The 12,898-nt window shown below is 40.9% G+C and overlaps 1 protein-coding gene across 9 annotated transcripts in view; it reads left to right on the top strand.

Annotated features, from left to right (window-relative positions):
* LHFPL3 (LHFPL tetraspan subfamily member 3) overlaps nucleotides 1-12,898 on the top strand; it is a 554,580-nt gene that overhangs the window by 200,778 nt on the left and 340,904 nt on the right. The window contains exon 4 of one of the 9 annotated variants that reach the window (XM_074367631.1): nucleotides 3,570-4,061. The exons of the other annotated variants lie outside the window; for them this stretch is intronic. The gene's annotated coding sequence lies outside the window, so the exon portion shown is untranslated. The remainder of the gene's footprint in view (nucleotides 1-3,569; nucleotides 4,062-12,898) is intronic. 9 annotated transcript variants of the gene reach the window in all.

The following is a 12,898-nucleotide window of genomic DNA, read 5'->3' on the forward strand; positions in this document are numbered from 1 at the left end:
CTGGCACCCTTTGGTATGTTGCTGCACAGTTAACTCTCAATTGTTAGTTTTAACTCTCATGCACAATAAAGTGCTCCCTGGGTGTAGCAGGAATGTCCCTGTGGAGATGGTGAGCACGGACTGAGGGTAGGGTGGTAACAGGACATCATTGACTGAGAACCAGATTAGGGGACCATAATCTGGTTAAAACAGTTTTGAGAGCTGTGCCGAGTGACTGAGGAAAGGACATATGTGTGCTGTGGTGGGAGGTTTCTCTCCACTGTTGAGAAGGACCACTTCCAAGGAAACCTGCCTGGGCTGGAGTCGGCACTGTGCTGGGCTTGGCTGGGGCTGGGCTTGGCTGCTGGCTCTGGCTCATGTGGTGGGGAAGGACTTCAGGCTGGAAGAAAGCTCCCAGAGCCCGTAGGTCCTTTATCTGAAATGAGAGGAAGCAGTGAGCTAACCCACATCTAGTCACCATATGTCCTTCCCAGCGAGCACTAACATAGGAGCACTAACAGTTTTCATCAAGGAGTTATTATTTTCCTCAGGCACTTAACTGTCTAAAGATCATTCTGAAGGGTCCCTTAGGGGCTCTTAGGTCTGCTAGTTCTACACCACCCCTGAACTAACCCGAGATTTTGAGGGGTCATCCTGAAGCTTCTTCCACTTCTGTTGATATTCAGCAGCCCTGGAGAGGGGAGAGGGGAATTTATTCACTTCCCAGACTTCCCGTGTCTGCCAAACCTGCAAAATTTTTGAGCCCTTCCAGCATCTATTTTCTGCTCCCAGCCACCACAGTATACCACACATGGACTAATGCTTCCTGTTTGTGTAGCTGTTTATTATTTTCTAGGACTTTCTTGTTGATCGTCTCATCAAAATTAATCTGTAAGGTTGGGAAAATAGGTTTCATTTCTTCTCATGCAGAACGGAAGATGGAAACTTTTGGATGAAGGTGATAATGTTTGGTATTTACTCATCACAGGTTTATACCAAATAAAATTTTGAAGCATTCTGTCAGGGAGACAAGTATGGAGAGAAGAAAGCATTGTAGGAGGGAAATTAGAGCCTTGGAGGAAGGCCAGCCCCACTGTGAATCCTGGTGTTCTGGGATCTGTGATTAACTGTTTAACCTCTCTGAGGCTCTATCCTTAACTATAAAATCAGAATAATGACTCTACCTCACTGAATTGTCCCAAAGATCAAATGAGATTACTAATATGCAAGTCATTTAGTTAGTACCAGATGTATAGCAGGTGCTCAACAAAGGATCGCCCTCTCCCCCTGCCACCTCCCCAATTTCCAAAAGGCATAAAGTGGAAAAACACTGAAATTAGTGCTTAGTTGTGCGTAGCTGGTTGCAGACAGCCCTGTTCAACTGCAGATGAAAAGTTATAGAGAAAATTCCCTTCTGTGAAATGGGAAAATGTATTTGAATTAGAAGAGAAAATAGACAACTCTACTTGGACAATTTGGAGTGGATTCTTCTCAGAAACTTTTTCAAGGATGTGTAATCGTGAGGTGTGAACATTTGTACTTATGCCCAACTGCCAACTTGAGAGTTGCTTCTTTGTACAGCTCTCCAAAGTGGGCTGTTTTGAATCACTTCGTTAGAAAGTTAAGTGTCTGCAAAAAAATAACAAATTATGGAACATATCCTGCTATTGTTCTACACATAGAGTGTCCCAAAGCTGAAATTATGGCCAGAACAAGGCCATGCATAAAACAGGTATTCTATATGCAAATAAGCTAACAGTAATGAAATCTTGAATAACCCGTGGGCAAAATCAGGAATTGCTATCAGTAGATTCTTGTGGCTGGCATTTAAATGAGAGTGGCTGAAGGTGAGGTGTTGGGAATTCTGATTTATTTAGAGAAGTGTAAGACTTACCCATTCATGAAATAAAGCACTAGTCCTGGCCTTTTACAGGGCCACTTATTGAGGGGGACACCAGGATGAAGCAAGGAAGCCTGCACTCTAGTCTCATTTCTGTCACTGGTCAGTTGTGTCACTTAGCCTTCCTAGGTGACATGATTCTCACCTATGAAATGCAGAGCTGTTCTGACACAGACATTCTACACTTCCATGGATAAGGCCCTTGAATAAGGACATACAAGGCCCTCCACCATCAGGCTCTCTGCTCATCATTCCTGCCTCCCCTCTGACTTTCCCTCAGCCGAGGCTCCAGCCACACAAAATTACTTACAGGTCTCCAGTACACCTGGATATGTATAAATGGCAGTTCAGAACCCAGAGACCAAGCTCCGTTAATTTTGTGGAGATCCATACTCTTTGCAAGGAGTCTCCTTGTTGTCTGAGGGAAAAGTTCTGGGCTCTTGTTATTTGTGCTTCGATCTATAAAGCATGGATGCCACCAGTGAGGAGCAGTGGGGACGGGGCATGGGAAGTCCCATGAGTACAGAAGAATGTGGAAAAGCAAATATGATTGGAGGTTGGGGATCAGAAAAGAGGATAAGGGCATGGGAGCTGGTGAGGGGCTAGTGTGTCCATGAAAGAGAGTATCACTGTGCATAATGGGAAGTTGAAATTCATAAGTGTCTCCTGAATACAAGATATAAGGCACCCGACTTCAAGCACTGAATGAAGAGCCACTGCTTATGAAGATAGATCATTTAGAAAGGATATCAGCTCAAAGACTAAGTGGTTGACCTTGCAGCCTAGGATGCGCCACTGTGTAGTAGCAGCTTCTGATGCCCTGTCCACGTCTGTAACTCTGCACACATCCACCCTTCTCACTCCAAAAGTGTGGGCTGCTGTGGGCTCACACTTGTACCCTTCACTAGAAAATTGCCTTTATTGGAGGGCAATAAGCCTGCCTGAATGGTTACATGCTTCCCTCCTCTCGGGGTGGTAACTGATGACTGATTGAGACAGGGGTACGAAAACCCAGCGTCTTTTCTGCAGGGTGAAAGAACCCTGTAGTGCCTGCTGTTTTCACTCTAGAGCTCCCCAGGTGACCAGGTCGAGGTTACATTTCAGTTGAACTACATCCTTATTTTCTCTCTCTCCCCGCATCTCCCTCTTTCCTCACTTCCTTACAAGTTTGTCTCTTAAGAACGAACATGCCTCATAAATCACTTGCAAAATTACTTGGCTCAGGCTCTGCTGCTAGGGACTCAATCTAAGCCACACCAGGTCATCTGGAAACCCTCTCCTGGAGCCAGACTTTCCTGATTAAGGGGCTTTGGAGGGTTGCTGCCAGTGATGTATTTGCCCAGATGGAGGAGCCTCTTTCAAGCCACTCTTCTCACCCAGAATAGATGTCCTGTCAATGGCGTGGTCAGCAAAGCTCTCCTTTAAATTGCATCTGTCCATTTAGTCTCTTAGGTGTTTACACTCCTGTGATCCTCTCTCTGCTGCAATGTGTGTCATAGGCAGAATGAATCAGTCATTCTTCGCAAATGGGGATAAAAGAGGATCCTGCCTTTCTTGTTCCTTCTCCCTGCCACCCTCTCAAACCCAAAAACAGCAGTTGTTTGCATCTCATGAACACTGAACAGATTTAAGATCCAAAAGGCAGCTGACAGCTTGCCCAGTGTGCCATCTGCCATCTTTCCCACCCCAGGTATGTCCCCTCTTGACGGGCAGCTCATGAGCTGGCTGTGGTCCAAGCTGAGGAATGGAGAAGATCTGGAAGACATGCTCAGCTCATTCTTCACAGAGCCAAGTCTCCATCCGGGTTTTAGTTTGTTGGACGGTGTTTATTACCTGCCCATAGGGAAATGTACATGGAATACAGGAAGCACATTGGATGCACTTTGAGTCCTGATGATCTGGATACATGTGGAACCACAGGGATACTTTCAACCTCGGTTTTACAGAGAGATTGAAGTGATCGCAGAATTGAGGTGTTGACTTCAAAGAGGTGGAAGTCATTAAATTCTGTGAAAATGTGCTCACTGTGATCAAAACAAAAGCGTGGGACATCTCCACCATCTGATCAAAGGACAGGAACCAGTCGTTTGTTCTCACTCTTACTCCTGATTGGTTTTGGAAGATTGATTCTGCTCCCTTAGATGCCCTTCTTATCCTAAAGTAGGATGGAAAACAATCTCCGGTAAGTGGTGATGCTTAATTAATTGTTGATAAACTGTTCTTGGCTGAGATTAAGCTGAAAAAGTCTGAATCACTATAACTGCCACTCTAATTTACCATTTCATACATTTTATGTTCAGTTGTAATGGCCTTTCTTAACTAAAGAACAAGGTTTTAAAATTGATGATCCACAGACTTTTTTTGTTTGGTTTTGTTTTTTAATTGTAGTATAGTCAGTTTATAATGTTGTGTCATTTTCTGGTGTGCAATATAATAGTTCAGTCATACATATAGATACATACATTTGTTTTCATATTTTTTTCATTATAGGTTACTACAAGATATTGAATATAGTTCCCTGTGCTATACAGTATGAACTTGTTTGTCTGTTTTGTATATAGTACTTAGTACCTGCAAATCTCGAACTCCCAATTTATCCCTTCTTACCCTCTTCTGCCACTGGTAACCATAAGTTTGTTTTTTATGTCTGTGAGTCTGTTTCTGTTTTGTAAATAAGTTCATTTGTCTTTTTTTTTTTTTTTGATTCCACATATAAGTGATGTCATATGGTATTTTTCTTTCTCTTTCTGGCCTACTTCACTTATGATGACAATCTCCAGGTCCATCTATGTTGCTGCAAATGGCATTATTTTATTCTTTTTTAAAGCTGAGTAGTATTCCATTATATGAATATACTACAGATTCTTTATCTAGTCATCTATTGATGGACATTTAAGTTGTTTCCATGTCTTGTAAATAGTGCTGCTATGAACATTGGGGATGCATGTATCTTTTCAAATTAGAGTTCCCTCTGGATATATACCCAGGAGTGGAATGGTAAGTCTATTTTCAGTCTTTTGAGAAATCTCCATGCTGTTTTCCACAATGGCTGCATCAAACTGCATTCCCACCAACAGTAGGAGGGTTCCCTTTTCTCCACATCCTCTGTAGCATTATTTGTAGACTTTGGAATGATGGCCATTCTGACTGGTGTGAGGTGATACCTAATTGTAGTTTTGATTTGCATTTCTCTGATAATTAGTGATACTGAGCATTTTTTTCATGTGCCTATTGGCCATTTGTATGTCTTCATTGGAGAATTGCTTGTTTAGGTCTTCTGCCCATTTTTGGATTGGGTTGTTTGTTTTTTTCTTATTAAGTCATGTGAGCTGTTTATATATTCTGGAGATTAAGCCCTTGTCAGTCTCACTTTTTGCAAATATTTTCTCTTATTCCATAGGTTGTCTTTTTGTTTTTCTTATGGTTTCCTTTGCTATGCAAAAGCTTATAAGTTTAATTGGGTCTCGTTTGATATTTTTGCTTTTATTTCTGTTGCCTGGGTATACTGCCCTAGGAGAACATTGCTAAGATTTATGTCAGATCATGTTTTGCCTATGTTTTCTTCTAAAAGGGTTATAGTGTCTTGTCTTATGTTTAAGTCTTTAAACCATTTTGAGTTTACTTTATATATTCTTGCCTCCTTTTTTAAAGATTAATTAACCAAAAGTTTTTGGGTTTATTTCTGGGCTCTCTATTCTGTACCATTGATCTATATGTCTGTTTTTGTATCAATACTATGCAGTTTTTACTACTGTAGCTCTGTAGTATTGTCTGAAGTCTGGGAGGGTTATTCCTCCAGCTTCATTGTTTTTCTTCAGTATTGCTTTGGCAGTTCTGGGTCTTTTGTGATTCCATGTAAATTTTAGGATTATTTGTTCAGTTCTGTGAAAAATGTCCTGGGTAATTTGATTGGGATCACATTAAATCTGTAGATTGCTTTGGGTAATATGGCCATTTTAACAATATTAATTCTTCCAATCCAAAAACATGGGGTATCTTTCCATTTCTTTAAGTCATCTAATTTCCTTAGTCAATGTTTTGTAGTTCTCCGTGTATAAGTCTTTCACTTCCTTGAGATTTACTCCTAAGTATTTTATTTTTTTGGATGAGATTTTAAAAGGAATTGTTTCTATGCTTTCCTTTTCTGATATTTCACTGTTAGTGTAAATAAATACAACTGGTTTCTGTATGTTAATCTTGTATCCTGCTATCTTGCCGAATTCTTTTATCAGCTCTAGTAGTTTTTATGTGGAGCCTTTAGGGTTTTCTATATATATCATGTCATCTGCATATAGTGACAAGTTTACCTCTTCTTTTCCAGTTTGGATCCCCTTTATTTCTTTTTCTTGTCTGGATGCCCACTCTCACCACTTCTATTCACTATAGTATTGGATCCACAGACTTTTAAAGCTATCCAGAATTTTTTTTACTATTTGTCTCCCCTCAAAAGGTATATCATGTAAAGGAGACGTAGAAGTAAAATGTGGATGAGATACTCTTGACACATTTTGAAATATTTGTAGTTCTTCCATGTAATTTAGTAAATTCTTAAACTTGATATTTTAGGCATGCAGTCATTTTACATAAGATATTGATTCAAGTAAATGAGAAGAGTTGGTCCATGTGGCAACTTTATTGATATGTTTTTACATGGAATCCTTGTGATTTTCAAATCTTATTAATTATAATAGGCCTGGAGATGAGAAGTTTTAATTCTTTTCCCCCTTCCACTCCTTCAGTGGTTTGGGGCTCTAAAAGTTCTTATGTCCTTTCTCTATTAAGAAAACTCATCTAGTTGTGATGAGTTCTTCCATCAGGTTTTGAATGGTACCACTGGCTCTGAATTGTTAAGGAAAGCAGGACTGAGCAGACAGGTACTAGTGACATCGGAGGTCTCAAAGCTCACCCCCCACCTTACTCACCCCAACTTCACATAGAGACACCTTCCCTCCTTCACTCCATCTCTCGGAGCATGGACATCCCTGGACCAAAGAGCTGGGGGTAAAGCATGATGGGAGAGGGGCAAGGCTAAAAGCTCTGGGGTCCACAGGCAGTGTGCTCCTGTTGATCTCCTTGGCTTCTTGATTCCTTTTGGACTTACCTTCTTGAAGTCTCTCTTCTCTTCTCTTCTGAAGCAGATGATGCAGAGGATTTAAGACCCCTCACGTGTAGAAGGGGTCTCCAGAGGTGAAAATGGGGTTGTAAGCAGTGGAATGAAGGCCTGATGATAAGGTCTTTTTTTGTAACACATTTTTTAATAGACAATTCATTCATGTGATTTAAACATCATGAAGACAATGTAAACTGTGTCTCCCATGTCTGATTCCCATCTTCTCAGTTCCTAGCTGTGATGTTGACTTTTGCACTAAGAGAGATAGGGTTTATCGTGCAAAGGCAGTATCTTGACTTCTCATTTCATGGAACGTTCTTTTTAAAAAAATTCAAAATGATGATGATCGGATGTTTTAATTTTCTTGGAACTACAAGTATAGTGAATGATATAATGTAATTCTAAATATTAGACCATCCTTTCATCATTATTCCTTAATATACTGTTGGATTCCATTTACTAATATTTTATTTAGGATTTTTACATTGACATCCATAGGTGATATTGATCTATTGATCTACAGTTTGGGAATTTTTTGTGTGTACTCTTTTTTTTTTATCATATTTATATACTAATATTATACTTACTGTATTAAGAGAATTTAGAAATGTTCTTTTTATTGTCTTCCCCTGGAACAGCTTAAATAGCATTGCAATTATATTCCTTTTAAAGGTTTGGTGAAGTGTTCCTGTGGAAGCATCTTGGGGATTTGGGAAGATCCCTTTGATAGCTTCCTGTATTTCATATATGAAAAATAGACACTGTAGATTTTCTATCTTTTTTTTAATTGATGGCAGAAAGGGGCAAGGGTAATCATGCATGCTAACTGAGATTCACAAACCTACAGCTCTCTTCTTGGCTGCCACAAAGGCAGGCGGCTTCCTGTATATGTGGCTAGTCTCCATGCTTTGTCCTGTAGTTCGTTCTCCTTTGCTTCTCTGAAATAAACCAGGTGAGCTCCTTCCCACTGTGGCAGGCAGGGTCCCCTTGGAATGGGCCCTTTGACTTCAGAAAGTGTGTTTTTGTCATTATTTTCGGAGACCTCCCACAGCCAAAAGTTCTTATCATAGAAATCTCTGCTTGGCTTCTCTCCAGTTTCCTCCAGGCAGCTCCTGAGTGAACTTGATTGCTTTTGGCAACCCCTACAAAGATTTTAGAATTTCTTCTCCTAATTTTGCCAAAAATTGAGTGCAATTTTGGATGATTTTCAAGAGTAGAAAGGGAAAATTCTAAGTGACATGACCATGTACGTACCAAAACTCCCTGTGGACCTTTAGGGAACAATGCTATTTTCTTTGATGTACTTTCCTTGGAAGAGTGGTCAGTATAAAAGAGCCAAGAAGGCTGTCACCCTGCTTTTCATCTGGTCGGCTTAAGGTTTGGATCCTGGGACATTTTCTTTTCAGCATAGGGAATGATGGCACGATCTCTCTCTCTCACCTCCAGAGCCTGACTAAGAATCTGAAAGATCCAAGACCTGAACTGTAACCTACGCTTTCATCTCCTCAGGGGGGTGTCAGATGGTCAAGGGAAGAGAGAAAGTCCATCTGACCATGACAAGAGGTCCAGCTGATTGGGCTGCATAGGGTGTCAAGACACATGGCAACAGATTGCAGGGTAGTTCCAGTAGGAGTGTGGTATCAGGGAGCCCCAGCTGCATTGAAGCAGTGTGTTGAGAGTCCAGAGCATGCAGCAAAGTTCCAGGCAGGCAGCAAAGTCTGCCAGCACTTAGCAGGATCCAGGGTCTCCACTGAGGATGAGTGGCAGCTGGGAAAATGTTCTGAGTTTTTGGGAGACTGGATTTAAGGCAGAGAGATCAATGCCGTATAACCAGGGCTGGCTTCCTGGGCACACAGCACAGTGTGCAGTCACAGTGTTCACGTTTGGAAGGGGCCCCACATAGTTTACTGCTATATTGTCACTGTCTTGAAATCCTTTGTACTTTCTGAACAAGGGTCCCTGAATGTTCACTTGCACTGTGCTCCGCAAATTCCACAGCAGGTGCTGCATGTAACTCAGGATAGAGCCCAGGGTCTATTCATCCTTTTTATTTCAGTTCAAATCCTCAACTACATCCTCTCTTACCTTTGTGCCCTCACCATCTAGTGTGCCTCAGTAAATGTTTAATAAATCAGTTTAATGGTCACCAGAGTAGGGGCACAAGGTCCAGATAATTGCCCTTGGGCTCTTTCATCCCCACATGTCAGTAGTAAGATGGAACTCAGAACCTGAGGTGGGAATAAACCACAGGTTACTCAACTCTAGGCATTGAGAAGGGTGAGGATAGGGAAGCTGGCCTGTTGAAGACCATAGATGATGATGTAACGTAGCACCATGTATGTGACATATGTGGTACCATAGTACCATGACAAATATCCTGCTCCCCAAATCCAGGTAGATATAACCCTCTGGTCCACTGGGATAATTTGGAGATGAGCAGTTTTTGTGGAGGATCAGCTCACTCTTACTTTCCATGTGGTTGTGTGCACATAGTTGTGCAGTTTACAGCTTCCTCACTGCTGATGCCCTAAGCTTTTTCTTTTCCTGCCACCCCTCACACTGTGGCCCAGAATATTAATATATGCTTCTCAGGAGAGTCTTTAAAAAAAAAGTGTGCACCACCCTACAAGAGAGTGTGGGGGCTGGAGAAGGACTTGCACCAAGAGCTTGGTGTCTGCCTCATCACCAAGCCCTGGTTAGGAGGTTTTGTAGCTAATCTTCAGATAGTGTCTACGATTTTATGATCAGTCCCACTTTTAACCTTTCTACCAGTCTACTTTCTTTTTCTTGAGAAACTAGGCATTCCTGCCTATCCTTCTTCTCTTAATTATTTTACCCCCTAAATGAGTGATCAACATTCCCTCATCCTTTTAGGGATTTCCTTTTGCTTCTAAACTACCAAGCGACTTTTACGTGGAAGCTCACCCCAGTAGAGTGATAAGAGATTTACAAATAAATAATGATTCCTCTCCAGAGAAATCAGAGGGTGTGGCAGACACATGGGGACATTAATTCTGCTTGACCTCTGGCAGAATATCTGAAAATCAGCCCCTGCATACTCAGATCCAAGAATTCCCCCTGGTCACATTAGGCAGCCTTAAAAAAAAAATTTTTTTTTTTTGAGTTCTCCACTCTCCACCAGGTTCATAGAAAACCACAAAAGGGCCTAAAGACCTAAAGCCACTAAAATAAAAAAAATAATTCTCCATATGTTTAAGACGTAATAGCAATGACCAGAAAAACAAGCGGGGAAAAACTGAATGTTTTGCCAAAAATCCTGCTCTAATTCTTTTTCCAGATAGAATAATGTATAATATAAAAAACTGAGCCTCTTCTATCTAAGCACTACTCTCTGGAATTCACTGTCTCCTCCTCTCACATGTTTCCTTTTGGGGTCCCACCTCCTATTTTAAGGCATTTGTATGGAGCTGCAGTTTAAATAGCCACAGCCATCCATACTTGGTCCTCTTCATGCCTCGTCCTACTGCTCCGTGTGGGTGACCCCTCCAGGGTTTGCAGAACTTACATAAGAGTTCGTTTACATGCTGAGTTCATTTGGAACTCGTTCCTGTTAAGATTGGTATCTAAATCCCAGGGGCCCTGGATTTATGCCTGTGGGTGCTCAGATCCAAGAAAGCAGACCCCAGAGAGCAGGGCCCAGGGCTTCACTCCAGCTGTGGCTCTGGAAGATAACCTAGGGTTTAGATTGCACCAGAGACTCAGATATGCAGCACTGGTGTTTCATTTCTATCCTGACTTCATAGATTTACCTTTTACATCAGCAGTCCGTTAGCTAGGAATTCTGGCAGAACTCTACTTCCCCTACGGAATATACAGCTGGGGGGCAGTGGGATAGAAAAATGATCCCTTCCAGCCAAACTTTCAGTGATCTGTAGTGTGTGCGCAGGTATACATCTCCTCTTGTAGATCACGGTATGTTCTAGCTGCTTTATATTTACGTTCTTTTCTAGGTATTTTCATTTAGAGGCAAAAATGAGGAAAAGTATAGAATTATAATTCTTTTACATTTAAAAGTGATTTCCATTGTAGTCTGTGTTTGTATCATCCAAATTAAACACTTTAATACTCTGTCCAAAATAATCAATAAAAAGTTTTCCCATCCAAATTAAAATAACCAGCACAGAACACAAAATACAAAGTTTCCAATTAAAAATTTTTTTTTGCTTACCAATTTACAATCCACAATTTTACTCTCACATTTTTAACAAATATTCTCATTCAAAAGTCATACAAAAATTAGGTCTATATTCTAAGAAGACATGTGTTTATGTGTGTGCCAGTGTTGGACTGCTTGTGTGGTCAAAAGTAACTGGATTTGAATGTTTCTTTCCTTCCTTTTGTATGTGCTGATTCAGCAGGATTTAATTTATTTTAAAACAATTAAAAATTCTTTTTTTGTCCTAGCATAAGTTCTAAACCAACAGATGAGAACTATAGGAACACTTGAATAACCATGACACAATGCATTGGATTTTATTTCTAAATATTGCTTTTGCATTTAATGTTTGGTTAAGTAACTGTTTCCCTTTTCTTATTTACAAGAAGTTAACAGGAAACAGCCTCAAAGTTCCTATAATAGAAACAGGATAGTAACATTCTTGAATCTGGACCTTCCCTGGGCAAAGAGGAGACTGACTTGCCCCAAATTGTTTACTGACTCATTTTTGGGACAATGTTTCAGCTGCCAACTGGTTATCTCTGAAATGGATTCATTTAGAGCATGCCTGAACCTAGAGCATGATCAGACCCTAGACCATACTGAATTTACCAAAGAAATGGTACCTTATGAGGAGTATTGGGCAATAGCTCTGTCTTCAGGCTTTGCCTGGCATATGCTAACTCTTGTGTTGGCTGCGCTTTCCATTTGGAACCTCATCCAGTTAGCGCAGAAGAGCTTAATAAATATTGTATAATAATAAATATTCAAGATATGGTTCTGGTTCTTATGTAAATTCTATGAAAATCTATTCTGCTTTCACATTCATTTTTAACTACCATATCCACTAATTTAAAGGGTGTATGACTTGTGAGAGCCCTCAAATTTCTTACTTTCCAATTTAAAATGACTATATCTTAACCTACCCTCTATCCCTTCCTTTTCTGTCTTACAGGATGATGTAGATTTCACCTGTTCCCTCCATTTGCATCATTAGTCCTGCCTCTTTGAGGCCCTTCATCCATCCATCATCACTCTTTCACCCCTCCTTCCCACCAGATCCTTCTCCTGAGTCTGTGAAGAGGGGCAAATCTCACTAATCCTAAAAGACAAAGCATCAAACCTTCACTTTCTCCTTTAAGCAATTCTTTATTGCTTATTTATTTATTCTTCAACTATATTAAAAAAGTAATATATGTGCACTGCTGCACTTCACTTTCCACATGCTCTTTAACCCTTTATAGTTGTCTACTGTTCCAACTATGTCCTAGATTCCCAAAGGTTACCAATGACCTTCTTAAAAACCCTCCCAAGTCTTGGTACTTATCCTCCCCAGTCTCTGCAGAATCTGACCCCTACTTTCGTGGAATGTGCTCCACCTTGGACACAGGGCTTTCTCAGGTCTCCTTGGCCTTCTTTGATTGCTCCTTCCCCATCTTCTCTTCTTCCCTCACCTGCACCTCCAAGAGTGGGTGGGATTTTTGATTTTTGGTTCACCTCTTCTTCCCTAAAGCTCCCTACCTCTGAAATACACCCAGTAGCAGAGTTTTAGTATCTCCTCCATGTGATGACCTTCTGATCTAGCTCTCAGGAGCCATCTCCTCTCTCTGGAGCTCTTGCATTTCAAGAGACTGCTGGCCTTTTTTACCTGGCTGTTCTCCAGGCACCTTCAAAACTGAACCCACCAACCAACTCATCAGACCAAGTTGGCTGCTCCTGCCATGTTCTTACT

This window comes from Camelus bactrianus, chromosome 7, assembly GCF_048773025.1.
Source record: "Camelus bactrianus isolate YW-2024 breed Bactrian camel chromosome 7, ASM4877302v1, whole genome shotgun sequence".
In the NCBI taxonomy this organism is placed as follows: Eukaryota; Metazoa; Chordata; class Mammalia; order Artiodactyla; family Camelidae; genus Camelus; species Camelus bactrianus.